Source organism: Gracilinanus agilis, chromosome 2 (assembly GCF_016433145.1).
Source record: "Gracilinanus agilis isolate LMUSP501 chromosome 2, AgileGrace, whole genome shotgun sequence".
NCBI classification, from domain to species: Eukaryota; Metazoa; Chordata; class Mammalia; order Didelphimorphia; family Didelphidae; genus Gracilinanus; species Gracilinanus agilis.
The window spans coordinates 222091496-222111080 of NC_058131.1; the positions used below are offsets into that span (position 1 = coordinate 222091496).

The following is a 19585-nucleotide window of genomic DNA, read 5'->3' on the forward strand; positions in this document are numbered from 1 at the left end:
TTGGCTTGGGAGTTCTTGAGTTTGGCTATGACATTCCCAGGAGTTGTCAATTGGGAATTTAATGCCAGAGGTGATTTATACATTCAGTCTCTATTTTGTGTAAATGGAATTAGCTCATCCTCATTCATTCTTTAGACTTTAGCCACCAGGAATAATGTCACCTCACCCAACTTAGAATTAAGTGGGGAGGGGGAGGTCTGTGACCCACACGTGATACTAAGTGACAAATCAAAAACAAGTGACTGCCCCCCCTGGGCAGTCCAAAACAGTTTTGGGGCTGCCATTTGTCCATGTGAAACTGAAGGTAGATGCAGGAAGTGATGAAAGCTGCTATCTTTTAAATATGATGTTAACTGCCTGTGCAGGGCTTTTGGAGCTTTGAACTTGGTTTTGAAGGAACTGGTGAGACCTCAGACTGCTTCCCTTTGAATTGTCACGTGGGTAAGTTAGGCTGACTCTCTTTCTCTTCCTTTGGTGTTTCTGGAGGCTCTAGCCTCAGGGGGGCCTCTCTTCTTAGAGGAGGCCTTGTGGCTAGAAGCCTTGTTATTCAACCTCTGTGCCTCTTCTGCTGGGGTCTCTGAAGCCTTCCTGGTCCAGGCCTCTAGTCTGGGCCAGAGTTTCTCTCATTTTCACTATCTTCAATCTTCCTAAGTGTAAATAAACTACTATAAAAGTCATCCTGACTTGAGTCTTTTATTTGAAATCAAGTGATCAGTTTCTGTAAACCAAACTTTAAATATCCAATCCAACCATAATCTTTCCCATTTTTCTCCTTTACAATGTTACCCTCATTTTCAAGGATTTCAGGGCAATTTTCTTGGATAATTTGCTGTAGTATGAGTTCTAGTCTTTTTTCCTTTTTTTTTTTTTTTTTTGGTCATGATTTTCAGGTAGTCCAATGATTTTTAAAGTGTCTCTCCTGGATCTATTCTCCAGGTCACTCATTTTCTCAATGAGGTATCTCATATCATCTTCAATTTTTTTATTCTTTTGATTTTGTTTTATTCTTTTGAATATGTCTTGGTGTCTCATGAGTTCATTAATTTCTAATTACCCAAATCTAAATTTTAAAGACTGAATTTCTTCCACCTCCTTTTGATTCTCCTTTTCCCTTTGGTCCATTCTTCTTTTCAAGTCATTCTTTTCTTCTTCTGATTTTTTTTCTTTTTGTGTGTGTGTGTGTGTGTGTGTGTGTGTGTGTGTGTGTGTGTGTGTGTGTCATTTTCCAACAGGTCAGTTCTGGCTTTCAATGCCTGTGATTCTGTTTCCAGATGACTTATTTTGCTTTTCAGGCTTTTTTTTTTATCATTTTTCAACCTGTTTTCTTTGATTTTTAAATTCCTTTTGGAGCTACTCCCCAGCCTGCATTGAATTCCCTGTTTTGTTTTGTTTTGCTTTGTTTTAGGCTTTGCTTAATGTTTCCTGGATCTCATCTTCATCTACTGGTTGTATTCTTTGGTCCTTATCCCCATAGAAACTTTCACTTGTAGCTTTTTTTCCCTCTCTTGTTTGTTTTATTTACTTATTTTTCCTTCTGTCCTATGGACTATATAGACTTGCCCCTCTGTTGATTTACTAAACCAGAGTGTTTGAGATTTTCTGTCCTCAGACTGAATCTTCTCTTTTCTCAATCCTTTGCTGGTATACTGGATTCAACTGGTTGAGCTAACTTGCTGAGCTGGCCTACCCTGAGTCAAACTCTTCACTGTAGCCAGCAGACCAAGGGTATCTAGCTTGGTGGGCCACCCCTGTTACTCCCTGCCAATCCTTGTTAGAGCTCTGGACCACATCAGAGATGAATCCTCAGGCTACAGTCTCTACTCAGGGGCTCACACAGTTAAGCCAGTCTTATTGCAGATCTCAGCACACTGGCTGAGGGAAGATTCCTCTCCCTTTCTCAATGAAAATAGATGGACGGTGCCTACCTTTCAAACTGTTTTCAGTAAGAGAGTTTTATGACTTCTTCTTCTTGGGTTTTGGATTTATTTTTTCTTTGAAGCACAATATAAATATTGGTTTGGAAGGATTGTTGGAGAGTAGAAAAATATAGGTATATTTAAGAGGGTTTGGTATGGAAAGAGTGACAGATCTGGGTGTGAATATCTGTCAACTCCCCTCTCAATACAATACTTTTACTAAAAACTACAGAGGAGGTTTCTCTGGAATGGTGGAGGTCCAGAGAATGGGAGCTGGTCCTGGATGCTAAAGGGAAGGCTTTTTTATTTGGAGAGGTGGGTGGTAATGCTAGTTGATCAAGCAGAGACCCTCTCCCTACAGAAACCTCCCCACAATCAATGTAGGCAGTGCAAGGGGTTTCGCTCAAAATGGAGTCTGAGCAAAGCCACTGCTCAAACCCCTTTTCCCCTCTTTGCCTCGTGTAATAACTTTTCCTTGATCTGACTGTGAATTAGTTTATTTTGTAGATGAACAAGGTAGCCGGAGAATGGAGAAGTTAGAGGAATCAAGGGGGAACAGATTTGAGGGAAGAGGAGATCTTATTTGGGGCTTCTTGTTTTCTTCAGCAGAGCCAAGGGGGCTCCACTCCAACTTAACTATCCTCCTCTTATCTAATTAAAGTCTCTCTCCTACCTTAACCAATGGTGAGTGTCCTTCTTGGGAAGGTCAAGAGAAGGAAAGGATCTTCAGGGTGACCCCCTGAAGTAAGGGATCAGACCCTTCTCGGCAGCTGTTGCTGTTCATTCTTCCTCTAATGGAGGCTCTCGAACAACAGGAACCTTCTTTCTCTTCTGGGCAAGGGAAATGGAGGCCAGGCTTATTACACAGGTTGGGATCTAAAGCTCCATGACTTTGCTCCTCACTCGACAGAGTTCAGATGGTAAAAGACCTTTCAGTTAGCCATTACTCCCACAATCCTCTTCTTTCACTCCAATTGTCAATGCTCTTCCGGACACATTCCAACCACTGTCTGTTACTTCTTAGTGGGTGGAAAAACCAAAAGCTTGATTCGATTTTCCTTTCCACAAGAGTTTATGGCTTTAGGTGCTCCTAAACTTCTATCTTGTTTCTGCTTCCTATCTAGTGAGTTCTAGGTTCTAATTTGGCTCAAGCAGTTAAGCAGGATTAGATACTGGGGTGAGAGAAGGGATCTGGATATGGGGACCATTGCCAAATAATGTTAGCCGGGAAATAGGAAAGGGAAGAGTCTCAGGAACTGGTGGTTAGTTGATATTCAAACTCCCTGGGGTGGAAAATTTTTTTTTGTTTGTTTATTTTTTTGCCATTACAGGGTAAGCCAGGGATTAGAAAATTCTGGATTCCTAGTCTAGAATTCTACCAATATAACATATTAAGCTGTCAATATTTTTAGAAAGCAAAAATATGCATGTCAATTTGTTGAAGTATTCTGCAGTACCAGTTTTAGCAGCTATTCCTATTACTTTATAGGAAAGTCTTTGCATATTGAACAGGTACTATATGATCTTTAATCTTTTTTTTTCTTTTTATTCTTGGTTTTTATCATAGAAAACTTCAAACATAAAAAAAATGAAACTCTTCAGGAAATACTGTACAAATGATTTTGTCTTGATTGTTTACTATAGCTTCTCATTCTCTCTCTCTCTCTCTCTCTCTCTCTCTCTCTCTCTCTCTCTCTCTCTCTCTCTCTCCCCAAACAAAAGTCTCAATCATTTATTTAGATTACGAATGTGAGATACTGTTCATGCCACCTTCAGCTGATCAAACAGCTTCTGTTTCTACTGTTATAGGGTTTGAATCTGGACTCTTTCCCACTCAATTCAGTTCTGGAGCCCAACAACTTCCCTAGCCATCAGTGGGGCTGCCAGGAAGCTTCCCTGGGTCTTCCAGACTCTGGGACAACAAGTACCTAACCAAGTCAGGGGATCATACTAAGGAGATGGTAAGGAGGTGGGCTATGGACACATTCTTCAGGGTTGGGGCTGACTCAGATGGCTGGGAGGAAAGGGAACCTTGAGCTCCATCAACCCTTGGGTATCTTTGGGGTCCTTGAACATCACCTGAAACTTGAGCTGCCTGGGCTTGGGCTCAGAGGTGCTGACCTGGAAAAGGGAACCATGGAGGAGTCTTCCTGGAGGGGGCCACAACCTTGGCACCCATGATGTAGCAACTTTTGAATAGGGAGAGCTAGCCCTCTTCCACTCTAGCATTCAAGGCAACCTTCTTTCGTTCCAGCTTCTAGAGGTCCAGGACCACCTACAGAAGGCTGGCGCCGAGCTTGGCATTTAGGGCTGGCAAGGTCCTGTCTATAGTGATCACTGAGTTTAGTTGGCTGTGACTCTGGGCTGCCACTCTGTGGCAGGGATGCCTGGCTTATGGCCTTTCTTTTGATGAAAAGAAGAAACGCTATTTTTACTTTGACCCAAACTTTACTATCCAAAGGGACAAAGTTTCTATGCTAATGTGTACATTGTGATAATGAATATTTTATTGGCAGTTTGTTAGACAGTTCTTCATATATGAGTTAACTCCATTCTCACATTGCTTCATAGAATATCCAACTTCCTTTAGATCACTCTTCCAGTTTTAGCTTCTATGGAATGCTTTTCTCCCGTTTGGTAATGTTCTCTTCCTCTCAAAATGTTTGTGCATACTTTTTATTTTCTTCTCTGTGAGCATGCATATGTCAAATGAAATACAAGCTCTTTAAAGGCAGGAACAGCTTTGTCTTTTTTTTCATATTCCTAGCACCTAAAATAGTGCTTACTATGTAAAAGGTCCAGAATATATTTGTTGGATTTAAAAGAATTAAAATATTTTAGGTCTAGCCTCCACTAAGGCCCTATTCCAATGCTTCCTGATAATATAGGTTTTGCCTTGACTTCCCAAAGTTTATGATTGGAACTCACAAGGTTTGTCAGGTTAAACAAATTGGAAAGTTTTTTGAATAAAAGATGAGTAATGGACATTTATTATCAAGAACATACTTTGTCCAGAAATTATGCAATTATGAAATAGTGGGAAGAGTTTTAGACTCTGATTTAAGGGTTCAGATCATGTCTCGCATAATATTTTATATATGATCCTAAATGGGCCACCTAACTTCTACATGGTTAGAGAAAGCTTCCAAACTTGAAATTCCCCAAACATAGATAGATTCCTCATAGAAAGGAAGGTAATATGACCAAATTGCATTTTGTGACTATCATGCAGTGTGACATAATGTGGAATTTCTCTTATCTTGGATTGCATTAGGAAAAGAGAGCATAGAGATCCTTTGAATTCACTGTTCCAGAGTGTGGCTGGCTATTTCAGCTTCTGGCAGATATTACAGTACCTTTGAAGGGTGGAAGTGTTTTTTTTTTTCAAAACTGTTATAGATTTAAACTTACAGTTAGAACCAACCAATTAGTCCTCCAATTCCATTCAACTAATTATCCACTGGATAGATACACTTCTCACCTCCCAATGGTCTGGTCTTGAAACTCATTCAACAGGGCCATGAAACCTGACTTGAACTTCAAATCCCAGACCTCAAATGACTTGCTATTCCAACCTTTTGAAGTTCATAAGTTCAGAAACATCTCTAACCTTTGTCTCTGCCCAAAACGAGGAAGAATAAACTCAAATAGGCAAAAGACAGGTTCATATTCAAAAGTTACATCATTTTCAGATAGGGACAATCCAGGACTTCCCCCACTATAAAATCGTCTCTCTCATTTGAGTAACATTTAAGTAGAGAAAGATTCAGGGCAAATCTAGTGACTAAGTTGTTGATTAGTGCCTTCTGAAAATCTTCTGGTTTTAGTAATGCAGCCAATAACTAGCCTATCTCTTCCTCATGTTGTTAGTATAATGAAACCTGTTAAAAATGCCTTCACACACTACAAATCTGGGAGTGGGGCACTTCAATTACATGCTGTTATACCTTTCTATGAAATAAGTTCCTCCTCTCTACCTCATGAAGATTACCTGCCAGTTTAAGAAGAATAACATCTAAGAATAAGGAGGTGATAGTTTCAATACACTCTGACCAAACTAGACCTGATCTCAGTTAGTAAATTCTTTATAAGACATTGATAAGCTAGAGTGCCCCAAAGAGAGCAACCAGAATACTGAAAGGACTTTTTTATTTGAATACAAAGGAACAAGATAGGAAATTGAAAGAGCCAAATTTGGATCTGTTGTCAGAGAAACAAACAAACACAAACAACTTCTTAAGCTGAAAGAAACTTTAAAAATCATCTAGTTAGCCTTGTCCCTTCACATTATAGATGAGCAATGTAAGAAGGGAATCCTGGGGCCATAATTCTGAGCTGAAAACTGACTTCATTTGTGGGAAAATATAGTCAGAGGCCTCATCACAGCCCATTTGGGAGGAAAGACATCTTGCAGAGATTCACAGTTGTTTTTATAGGCTTTTGAAAATTGTTACAAATAATCGATTAATAAATCCCACATATTTGAAGTATTTTAGCTAATAGTTCATAAATTCTAGTATATGGTTGATTATCTTATTGATCTTGTAACTAATACACTCAGAGAGTCTTTAAGTCAGAAGAGACTTAAAGATTAACAGAATTGTCCCTATTAGTTGTAAATTCTGAGGACCCTGTTATTGACATAAATTCCTAGAAAAATAGATATTATTCCTACTTTTACAACTGACTCTATGATTGCTTCTGTTATCTTTATCCAGAATCAGGATTTAGTCAAGCTATGTACTTAACATCCCAAGACTGATAACAGGAGCTCTTAATCTAACTTTTCTCCTTATCTATCACTGCTTATACACAGTTAATTAACAACTGGGACTAATCTTTCCATCTTCCTAGCTATATATATATACATATATATATATATATAGTGAGATGACTTGATTTTATAATAAATGATATAAAAGCAATAAATACAATTTCATCTTTTCAGCAACCAAGGTCCAGAAAGGTAAAAGGACTTGAAAAAGTTACATTATCAGTAAATAAAGGAGCTTGGAAACCAGGTCCTCTTATTCCAAATCAAGCATAGGTATAAGTACAGGTGATCACATTGATTAAATTAATCTTTCAAAGCTTCCCTTCCCATCATCAGTCTCATGGAGGGGGCAGACATTTACTGACCAAATTTGCTTAAATTATACTTAAATTTCCACTCACAGTCTCCTTGGATTATATGTAATTAAATTGAAGTAATCTAGAGCCAGTGGAGTGTAAGATCCTTAAGGGGAGAAGAAAAGATACCATCATGGGGGTTATAATATGCAATCTGACCTATACCACTCTATCTTCTCTAAGGAAATTGCCTTTCCTCCCTTATAAAGAGTAGGAAAAGGGCTGTACCAGCACCCTCATATGTTAACTGGGTTGTGCAAACACTATTCAAGATAGCTGAGATAGGGCAATCTCTGCTTTTGGCTTCAAGAGAAATATGTGGATAAATTCTGATATATTTTATAAATCTATTCTAAGGGTAACAGTGTAGAATCAGAAATAAAGCCATTTTCCTGACCTCTCTGAAGAAGCAAGGTTGCCCTTAGCTTAGAAACTGTTGTCACTATTAAACCCCTTCCCAACAATTTATAGTTACACAGATGACTAATAAGAAGAGAAAATCTATTTTTCTATACAATATAGCTAACAGAAATTAGTGGTTTTTATAGACTAGTATATAACAAAGAATACAAAAGAGTAAATGAGCTCATCATCTGGAAACAATAAAAAATCTCGGTTCAAACTGAGAAAAATGAAGACCAATCTTACCCAGGGAAGGTCCACTCCAGTAATCTCTACAATTGCAAGCCCCAGAAATCAAGAAACATTATGAGGCCAGCTCCCATACATGGAAAAGTCTCTAAATCCTTCACTAGAAAATATCTTCTTCCTGTCTCTCTCTGTGTCTCTGTCACCACAGCTTCCTCTCACCATATAAATCTCTATTGTCTCTCCCAAGTGTCTATGACAAACTGAAATAAATATTTAAGGGAAAATGGCAATGCTTCAGCTTCCTCTGTCAATTAGGAGTCCTATCTTTCTCTGTTACGTTAAAATACAGCACACAAGTGTCCCTCTTCCATGCTACCAAAAGATTATGCAGAAATAGTTATATTCATCTTTCATTAGTCCTGTGTCAAAGTAATTGAAGTTCAGTTCTAAATTCAATTAAGCAAGCATTTATTATTCATATTAAGCATGGGTCAGACAAGGTAGGAACAAATACAAAAACACAGCAGTAAATGTCCTCAGGGTCCGTAAATTCTACTGAGGAGTAAATATAAAGTTTTGTTAAATGGGTAAAGGGAAGCCCTTGAGATGATGTTATAATAGTTAGTTGGTTGGTGCCAAGGATACTCCCAAACCCCCCTCTAATGAGCTATTGGCTGCCCTCTGTGCCTAACTGAATATGGTGATGGTAGAGGAAAATACAGAGGTTTGAACCAGATTAAGGAACACTGAAGGAATGGAGATTATCGTTTGTTTTGGAAATTTTGCTTAACCTAACCTTTCCCCAATGCCCCTTTCTGTTCACACCCCTGCCATAGGTAAACCATTTTCGGAAGACTTAGGATTTGACTTAACCTAAGTCTTAGGAAAGATTTCCCCCCCAATAAACCTTTTACCCTTAAGCCTCTATTCCTCTCTTCTTCAGGTATCTGACTGCTAATTTGTAAACAACAAATGTTTAGGATAGGATAACAAGGGTGAAATAAGGGAAGAGGTCAAACAGGAGTTCCCTATGCTAAAGTCACAGAGTCATGCAGGATCCTTTCAGCTTTGGCCCAAAGCCAAAAAGACCATCCTGGAAGCTGTCTCAGTCTCCTTGATTCCCTTATGCTGGCTAACCTAATCTAGTATTATAGAAATACAAATGTCTTTAGGTGTGGCTGGCACAGAAGATGTTTCTCTCTTGCCCTCCAGGGAAAAACCCTCTCAGACAGCTGTATGTCCAGTCTGTCCACTCAGGTGCTAACAGAAGCAATTTACTGTCAATGTGGGCAATGGATAAGATTGGGAAATCCTCTGGAAATGATGGGGTTTCAATCTCCAGGTTGGATTTCGAGCTGAACTCAGTTCAGGGTTCAAAATTGAATTCCCTCAATCACTCCTCCTCTCAGAAGTCCTTGCTTCCAACTACCACTCGCTGTCACTCTTGCTTCCTCAGCATTCCATTTTCACTCTGTGTTAAAATCCTTCCTTTCAGTATATACAGAATAAAATACTAAGAAAGCAATAAAAATGCTAACCACTAGGATAATCTGGAAAAGTCTCATGTAAGAGGTGGCATTTGAGCTAAGTCTTAAAGCAAGATGCAGAAAATTAAGCCTACAGTGTGGACAAAGGCACACAAATCATAAAGCAAAGTATTATAGAATCTCGAGGTTGAAAGGACCATACAGTTATTTAATCTAACTCCTTCATGTTATAGACGTGGAAACGGAAGCCCAGAGAGTCAAATGAATTGTCCAAAGTTCACATGAGTAGTGAGTAGCAGAGGTGACCCTTGAACACAACTCCTCTGATTTCAAATCCAATGTTGATTCTACTAACTAATCCTGGTATTTATTTTGATATGAAAAACTCTACTTCAGTAGCCTCCACTGATTTCACTCTTTAGATAAATTCTTAGCCCTCTCTGTGTTTTGTCTGAGTAACTTCAGGCTGAAAGGATTGTGAGGTTACTTTATCTATAAATAAATGCCTGGTATCTTAAAGATTCTAAGATATCTTAATGAGGTCATCTCTTTAAGAGATTCTATTATTGAATAACCATTCTACAAAGGGATTGATTTATTATCATTATTAACATTAATAATAACCTGAATATTATTTATTAGACATACCTATTTCTTATCCTGTCTTCATGCTTTTTCAGGTCTATTTTATAATTCCTTTAATACATCTATTAAAGTTAGATTGCATCATTTAAAGAGAGCATCCTCTATGATATTCATTTCCTTCCCTCCCTTTTCCTCACTTGATGTTTCTAGAAAAAATAAATGGGGGTATTGTGGGCTCTCCTATCCCCATTTGCTTCCAAACTAACTAATGGGTATTTGTATAATATTTCTAAAGAAATTTACAGTGAATTCCTTCCCCTGTCCCACAAAGGGAGGAGTCATGGGGGAGGGAACTGCAACACTAGATACTTCTGTGTTTAAAAATCTTAGTCTACACATAAAAAGCTTTTCTAGATTTCTTTTTTCTTGAATGGTGTCAATGGTAACCTTAAAAACGATAAATCTCCAAAAAGCAGCCTGGCAATTGAAAATAAAACTGCCAGTAAGTGTTATCTTATATGCAATCTCCACACACAGATGTATTAGGAGCTTATTTTATCATGACACGAATTTATTTTACCTAGATGAATCTAGACTATAAAACAGACTGTTTTATGCTTTTAAAATATTTCATTAATTTTCATTTTTAAAATTTAATTTAAAAATAAAAATAATGTATTTTCTCTTTCTCCCACCCTCTTCCTTTCATTAGAAAAAAGAACATAAAAATCTTTATAATACAAATAGATATAAAATAGATTCCCATAATGACATTTTAAAAGATATATATATATATATATTCTATAATGTGAATCTAATATTTTTTACTCAGTAATTGGGAAACATAGTTCTTCATCAATACTCTGAAATTGTAGTTGGTAATTGAACTGATTTTTATTTTTTCCCAATGGAAAAATTCAGTAATTCAGTGCATAAAGTTTGTGTTCATTTAGGTAATGAATATTTATTAAGTGCCTACTATGTGCAATGTACCACACTAGATATTCAAGAAGATTTAAAAAATATCAAATAACATATCTTGTTTCAAGGAATTCTGAATATTTTAAAGGAATAATACATATATCCAAATACACATCTCTTGTTTAGAATACAAATATATAAGAAAAATGCAAATTACGTGCTATGAGTCCAGTAAGAGGTAGATAACTATTAGCTATGAAAATTGAGAAAGACTTTTTTTAGAGTAGTGATGTTTGAGATAGACTTTGAAAGGTTAAATAATTCAAAAATATAGGTGTGAATAAAGAGCATTCAGGTGATACAAAATGGCATGAAAACAATCCTTGAAGTAAGTAAGCCACAGATGAGTTTTCAGGATAGTAACTAGTCTTTCTTTTTATAGAGCATTTACTATATGTTAATAATAAGGCAATAAAAATGCTTAGTATATGAAAGGTACTTTTTGAGTTAAGACTAGAGAGAATTAGGAACTGAATTATAGAGAGCCTTGAAGGATAGGATTATGAATCAAAAGACTTTTAAAGCACCTACTTTCTGCCACGAGCTATGAAAACTGCTACAGATACAATAATAATAAAAACATAAATGAGGAAGCTATATGGCTGAGAGGATAGAGAACCAATCCTGGAGATATGAGGTCCTCAGTTCAAATTTGGCCTCAGACACTTGCTAGTTGTGTGACCCTGGGCAAGTCACTTAACCTCAGTTGCCTAGCTTTTACCACTCCTTTGCCTTAGAAACAGATGCTTAGTACTGATTCTAAAATTAATGGAGCTAGAATCAATAATATTTGGCAAATGGTTGGCCATATGGGGTAAAGGGAATAAGGAATTGAGAGCGTCTGAGGTTTAAAACCAGGGTTACTTGGAGAATGTTAGAACTTCAATAGAAAGAGCAGAGTTTGAAAAGTTTAGCTTTCAGGGGAAAAAGATAATGAGTTCTATTTTAGACATATTGAATTTGTGATGCTTATGAGACATCCACTTAAGTGATGTGCAGATGGATGGTGTTTATGTGCAACAAGAGTTCAAAAGAGAAAAGACAGATATAAAAATTTGCTTGTCCTCTGCATAGAGATCATTGAGGAATCTAGCTCCTAAAAATTATTTGAACCTATGCCTAAGTTTCTAAATAAAGTATTTTGTGAAGGGCTATAAAGGGTCAGTTCTTAGAGTTAGAAGAATACTTAAGAAATCCTTGAAGTCTAAATATCTTATGTAATAGAACTGAGAAATTGGTATCTAGGGATATAATATAAGCTAGTAGATTTTTAAAACCTCACAATGTGACTCCAGCTTTCCTTTTTCAGTTTTATTGCCTAGGCAAATAGTGTAATGCAGGAGATTCATAAGATCTTAGTTGTATCCATCACTTACCTTATGACTGTCAGCTGGCCAAACACTCAGCTTAGATTTACACATCTGTAAAATGTAAATTCTGCTTGCCTGATTAATGCATGTTGTTAACATCACATTACATGATGGATGTGAAAAGATTTTGAAAGTAAAGATGATTTTCCTATTAGAAATAAACACAATTATATAACAATGAAAACGAAGAAATAGGTAGGTGAAGATAACTGTAGCTCTAGATCTAAAATGACCATCCCTGCAGAGTTTCAAACCTCATATTAAACATACAAAAGATAGTTCATAAAATAGTACAGGCATGAAATTTTTTGAACTATAGTTATTTTAACTTCATGTTCTGAATATGTTTGGGGATTTGTTTTGTTTTTTGGACAGATTTGAGGAGGTAAGGAAGGTAAATGATTATTATTTGTAATAATAAAAAATGATCAAAATAAACCCAATTTTCATCACTTTAAAAATATTATTCTACTTTCCAATCAAAATGGTCTTCTTCCTGTTATCCCATCCATTTTCTATATATCTTTAATTTTTTCAATCAGTAAAAATGTGTTTTCTTTTCATTCTCTTTCCTTCCATCCCAAATGAGAGAGAAAAACAAAACCCTTTACACACATCTCATCAAACAAAAGAAATTTCTGTATCTCATTGGTTATATTCAAATAGGCATACACATATCACAGCATTATCATATGGGTATATATATATATATATATAATGATATATGTGAAATATACTTTTTGTTGTCCAGTTGTTTCAGTTGTGTCTGACTCTTTGTGATTCCATTTGAGGTTTTCTTGGCAAAGATACTTGGTATGGTTTGCCATTTCCTTCTCCAGCTCATTTTATAGATGTTTCAAAGAGTGTTGGGATATTTGTTCAGGGTCACACAGCTACTTAATATCTGAAGCTTGAGATGAAATCATGAAGATGAGTCTTTTTGACTCTAGGCCTGGAACTCAAATCACTATGCCATCTAGCTGCCCAATAGAAGACATGATAGAACATTATCATGTATATGTGTATATGCATACACACACAATAATGTTCTATTAATATACATGCATCATGATGCTGATCAGAGTACGTGAGTCTTTCAGGGCTATTTTAACATTATTGTTTTTATTGTATAAATTGTTCTCATGGTTCAGCTTCCTTGACTCTGCATCAGTTCATAGTTCACACAAAGATTTTACTTTGCAATTATTTGTAGCTTTGTAATTAAATGATAAAATATATGATTTTATATAGCAAATAGCATTCTATCACATTTTTATATCTTAACTTTTTCAGCCAGTCTTCTGACTCTTCAGTTTCCACTTATTTGTCTTTGCAAAGAGTTATATATAGTTTTGTACATTCTTTATTAGCTTGTTTTGCTTAGGACCAATATCTCCCTCAAACTCTTCTAATTGTTTTTTTTTTTTTTACCTTTTTCCCTTTCTCTTCCTATCTCCATGTCTTTGTAGAGACTCTTCTCAATATTTGGAATTAATTCCCTCTTCATGCCTCATGGCATTCCTAGCTTGCTTCAAGTGCCACCTTATTCAGGAAACTTGTTCTGACCTCCTCTCATCCTCTTCTCCATACCACTCAGACTTACACAGTTGCTAGTTTGCTAGTATTTTCTAAAAGGAAATCGTTCTCTCTCTATCTCTCTGTCTTTGTCCCTGTCTCTGTCTTTCTCTGTCTCTCTCTCCAATCTAAAATATTTAATGAACTTAGGCTTCTTGAGGGCAGGGATTGCTTCATGTTTCTCATTTAATTTCTAGCACTTCATACAGTTCCTAGAATACTTAATATATGATCACTGAATAAATGAAACAACTTGTCAGAATTTGGTCAACTGGTAAGTAGTAGAGGAAAGGCTAAAATCCAATTATCCAGACTCCAAACTAAGTATCTCTGCAGTACAATGCAGTAATTTGCTAATGACCATCATCATAGACTTTTTATATTTTCTTCCAAGACACAAGGCTGTAAGCTTTTGTTTAAATTTCTCACAAATTTTGAAGAAAGTTATTGGCAATTTCCTCAAATATATGTGGTAAATTATAGCCAATGCTGCATCTATTAGTTGAATGAAAGGGAACATTATCTGACATCACAAAAATAGCACAAAATTATCTCAATTTTTCATCTTGTGAAGAGAAGACAAAAATGAAGCCTTGGAGAGAATTAAGCTGTAATATTAATTCATTTTCAATGGGAGTAATTAGAATAATTTTTCAGTCAATCTAAATTTCATGGTCTTGTACATGTTTACTTATCGACATTTCTTTTTACTTATTTTTGGGGGCAGGGCTAGAAACTATTTCCTAGGCTGAAATATAATTTGAAAAAATGGTAGCTATAATGCTTCTTTACACATTAAAGGAATTGGAAAAATTAAAATTATTTAGTCAAGAATCAAACATGAAATCAAGCCATTTGGTGAGGGTGTAAGAATGACTATTATCAAGGGAATTGGGTCCAAATGAAAGTGTCTATAAGGAACAAGATTTCTAAAACTATATATTTTTGCAAAAAATCCACATAAGATACATGACAATGGATTCACTGGGTCAATGTATCATACGTAGAGAGATATTAGGGCCCTTAGACATTGCTAGTCCAACTCTTTAATGACACTTCCAGAAGGTGTATCATTTGATCATGGCCTCACAGAGAATAAGCAGAATATTTGTGATAATCTGTGATAATCTGTGATGATTCCAATTATCAGAGATTTTTCCATATGCCACCAGCAAAGAAATGTTCCAAAGAGTATAGCTTGCTATTTTAGCATAGGCCTCTTGAATATCTGCACCTTGATAAGGTCACAATAAATCCTCTGCTTTTCTGGTTCAGGAATTGCATTTTATCAATACATCTAAGAGTGATTAAGCCCTAGGACTGGGTGACCATATCACACTAATCAAACTAAGTAAAATTTAATAAATAGGCCACAATAACAATAAATGCATTTACAGTGTCTTTCTTTTAGCTCTGAAGAATCCAGGGCTATCAACATGTTCATTTAATGACTTCACCTTGGGAATGTTATAATTAATTAGATTTCAGTTTATTTTACATCACTTACTGCTCTCATTGAATCATAGCCTAGATGACCACCTGTCAGGGATGTTAGAGAGCAGATTACTATAACTGGTGAGAGATGACCTCTAAAATTCATTCTAGCTCTAATATTTGTGATGCTGGTTATTTTTGTCTCATTACTGAGGTTTGGGGTACACATTAGTCTGAATGGCAAAACATTTTTAAAATGTGTCTTCAAATGCTGAGGGTACAACTCTGCATATCATATTCTCTTATGAGACAACTATATGGATGATATATTTTGTATATTCAGTTACTGTCAGAATTCTACAGAAAAAAGCATTATTTTTTAAAAAGCTTTTAGACTCACTTCCTTAATTTAATTTTTCCAGCCATTTCTGATTACACATTCTGATGACACATTAAAATTATAGAAAAGAATAACAGTAATGAAAGATCATATGCATCCATAATAAAAGAGCATAGAATCAAGTAAATATGGAGTCAAAACAGCAACAGTCATTATATTTTCCTCTTTATAAACACAATGCAAATGGGGGCAGTTGGGTAGCTCAGTGGAGTGAGAGTCAGGCCTAGAGACAGGAGGTCCTAGGTTCAAACCTGGCCTCAGCCACTTCCCAGCTATGTGACCCTGGGCAAGTCACTTGACCCCCATTGCCCACCCTTACCACTCTTCCACCTATGAGACAATACACCGAAGTACAGGGGTTTAAAAAATATAAACACAATGCAAATATCTGAGAGATGAAATTATTTTTATTTTAGTTTCTTGAATGCTTTTTAGTGATGAATACCAGTCTATAATGATTTTTTTAATTGGGAAGGAGAATTGCATCAAATGATATCTTAAGTGAATTATTTATACCTCCTGTATCTGTAGATAATGGCACTCCCTTGACATTCTCTAAGACAGGCAGTCATCTGTTGTCCAATCAGTATCTCAGTGGGAACCAGCACTTTTCACAGTTACCCAGAGCTTCTTTTTTAGTTTTCCTCAAGGTTATACAATCCAGAGATTACAGAACTTTGGCTCAGTAGCAAGACTACATTAACTATTTTTTTTTCTTTTTTCCTTGGAGGAAATCTCTGTGAAATGTTCCACAGATGTTAGAGTAAGCTCAAACTTTTTCTTAAAACTTCTACTTCAAACACACAAATATATACTACCATTGATTAATTTCTACTTTTTTTTTCTTCTCACAATAATTTGTTTCATGTCAAAATTTCATTTGCAACCTGATACTTCATAATTAAAAAAAATGTTTTGGCTCTGTAAGGGAGGATATGGGATTTTATACCCTTGATAAAGGACATGATCATGCAAGGTACCTCCTCCTGTCTCATGAAGGAGTGTTATAACAACAACAACAACAAAAAAAAACCATTTCACTTAGTATGCTTAAAAGCAGTGACTTCTATCATCTTCATCTATTTCTTTCCAAGACTATTTGAAATCTTGAGCTCTCTCTTGAAATTCCTATCAGAGGGAAAGGAAAACTTTCTCTATACTCCACTCCCCAGTCATAAACCAAATAGATTGACTATGTGTGTTAAAAATAAAAATGGTATTTTGTTTCTGAGAGAATTGGGTCCATAAAAGTTTCACAATTTCTCAAAGTCTTCTACCCATCCTGTTAATCCTGAGTTTAACTCATCTTTTGGGTACTGTCTGCAAAACTGTGGGCATTGACGAGTCATCAATTTCATGGATAACCTTCTTTTTCAAAATGCAAAAAGTAAAGAATAAAACAACAAGACATCATTCAGAACTTAGTCGCTAGTGAGTCATTTAGACTGTACTGGGAAGTAGGCACCTTAAATGACTATATTGTGAGCAGGATATATTAATTTTCTAGGGAGGGTGATGATTGGGTGATGAGGGAGAGCTTTAAAAAACCTTATAATGTACTAAAATTAACTTTCTTAAATATATGTACTTCTATATATGTATATATATATATGTCTCTCTCTCTATAGAGAGAGAGAGAGAAATAGAATGACTTTAGAAACATTTTCTAGAGGATTTGATATTGACCTTTTTCTTTGTCACTTTTCAGTCACTTATGAGGAAGCATTATATTGACCTTAATCTCTCTTCTGGCTTTTTGCACTTCTTACAAATGGGACATTGGGGAAATTGAGGCAAGGGGGTAGGTGGGAGGATGGCCTCAATTTATTGGTGGACAGAAGAAGTTAGGAGATTATTTTTCTGAAAGGTGGAGAAGATGCTCTATTGCTACCCTTTCCTCTTCTTTTGGGTGTATATATAGGGGTGTTCATTGCTAGGAGCTCTATTACATCATACTTATACAACATTTATGGACTTGGGACAAATATTAAAGCTTTGTGGTCTTCTTTTTCAAGAATAATTGTCAGATATTTTTTAAAAGAAAAACTTTGAGCCCAGAGATGGTAAAGAATTCTAACAGCAATAACAAAGGGACTATAGCCAACACTTTGTTGGCATTATATGCAGCTAATGCTGATTGACAACTTTATTGTCCATATACAGTTCTGAGATAAAATGTGGTCAGCCAAAATGGAGGAAGGAACTGGTCATAGTCTGGGAGTCAGAGAAGCACTTGTGGCTTCAGGAAAGAAAGGGAACTTCCTGTTTAAAGACCAGATAGCAGACCAGGAGAGCAGTGATCTCACTTATCTCTATATCATTCCATTTTAGAAGCATCAAAAACTTTCAGACCCACAGAACCAGTTCTGAAAATAAAAGCATGAAAACGCCTGAAGCTTGACATAGTGCCTCCCCATCCATAGGGAAGCAAAACCTAACTTTAACATAGATTTCAAAGTCAAGAAACCACCTGGAAAAATGAGCAAACAAAAGAAAATTAATGCTATCATATAAACTCAGAAAAAGACAGTGTCAAAACAGCAACATGTAAAGACTTGAAGACAAATACTTATTAATTCCAAGCCCATCTTACAATTCATTAGAAATAATTTTATTTATTTTTTCCACTTCTTAAATCATTTTTGGCATATTCTTTCTTTTCATCCCACCCATCACCCCTCCCTAAGATGGTTATACATGTGATGTTGTACATATAGGTTGTACATGTGTCATTACATTTTGAAAAAGGGGATAAAAGGGGAAAACAGGAAACTACTCACTCTTTCTGTCTTTGGTGTCCTGCTAAGAAAGCTACTGCTGGAGTTCATGTTGAAGTCTTCACATGAGAGCTAGATTAGGCTACTTTATCTTTCTACCTATTTCTCATATTTTACCTATCCAAGTAAGTCCAATAAATTTTATTAAATTCTAAGAACTAGAGTCCTAATTTTAATATGACTGTTGGCTGATCCTTAGAATTTAATATAACAATTTGTTAATCAATAGACTGGAAGGAGGCAAAATGTGTATGAGTGACATCTACACTATTATGTTCTTTCTTAGAGCATTTTTTAAAAAGAAACTTCAAACTACTATAGTGTGCCTGACAGATATTTTGGCCTATAAAGTGAAAATTAAGACAGGAAAACTATATTGTTGCAATAGTCCATACAATCAGATGGTATTCCTTAAAACTGACCCAAAGAATGTGTCAGGGGAGGATGCTGTAGAAGCAGAACCATTGATGAGTATTTGCTGAGGTGTCTCTTTTAAAAATGATCTTTACACTAAATGGCTTTCATTACTGCCTATGTAGTTGATAGGCAATTACCTCTCTTATAATTTCATTTCCTTCAAGACATCTTTTCTCTAGGATCTCACCTTTTTGGCTTTCCTTTACCTTGTATTGATGGGATAGTATATTTCCATTATCTCTATAATCTTTTTCCATTCCCTTAGAAATTTAGTTAAATTTAGTCTTCTGTTCCAGACATGAAATGTTGACCCAACTTAGTTATTTAAACTAAAAAGAAGCAAAGATCTTTCTATAAATCTAAATGAATCTTTATGTATAAAAGGTGTGTCAAAGTTGGAAATGCAGGCATTTTTGCATAGACTAGAAAGCATAAAATTTATTATATTTATAAATTTATCATAATTTTTATTGAGATAACAAGGTGAATTTAGAGAGGTTTCAAAACTGAAATTATCAATATAATTTCAAATGATTCAATAACTATAATCTACATAGAATTATAAAAAAGATTATGTATGACTGCCACAAAATAGATGCTTAATAGATGCTTATTTATTTATCATATGGTTTTCAAAGCATATTTGCAAATTACTTCTCAGAGGAAATACCTTCTGATTATGTCTTATAGAGAATGGGTTATGCAAAATTTTGTCCATATTTGTAAGTGATGTGGACTGACAGTGAGTGGTGAGGGATAGTAACAGGAACAAGACCCTCATACTATGAAATTTTGCGTTTCTCACTAGTTAGCACTGGTTAAACATCAGCTGAAAAATCTGTAGTTTCAACATTTAGATCTATAATATTCTATACTGAGTATTAGCTTTATGCCTAATCTGTTATATCAGTTACTCATATTG

General features: G+C 35.7%; 1 pseudogene; it reads right to left on the bottom strand.

Annotated features, from left to right (window-relative positions):
- Nucleotides 1-3677: 3677 nt before the first annotated feature.
- On the bottom strand, nucleotides 3678-5438 carry LOC123233500 (annotated as a pseudogene).
- Nucleotides 5439-19585: the final 14147 nt, after the last annotated feature.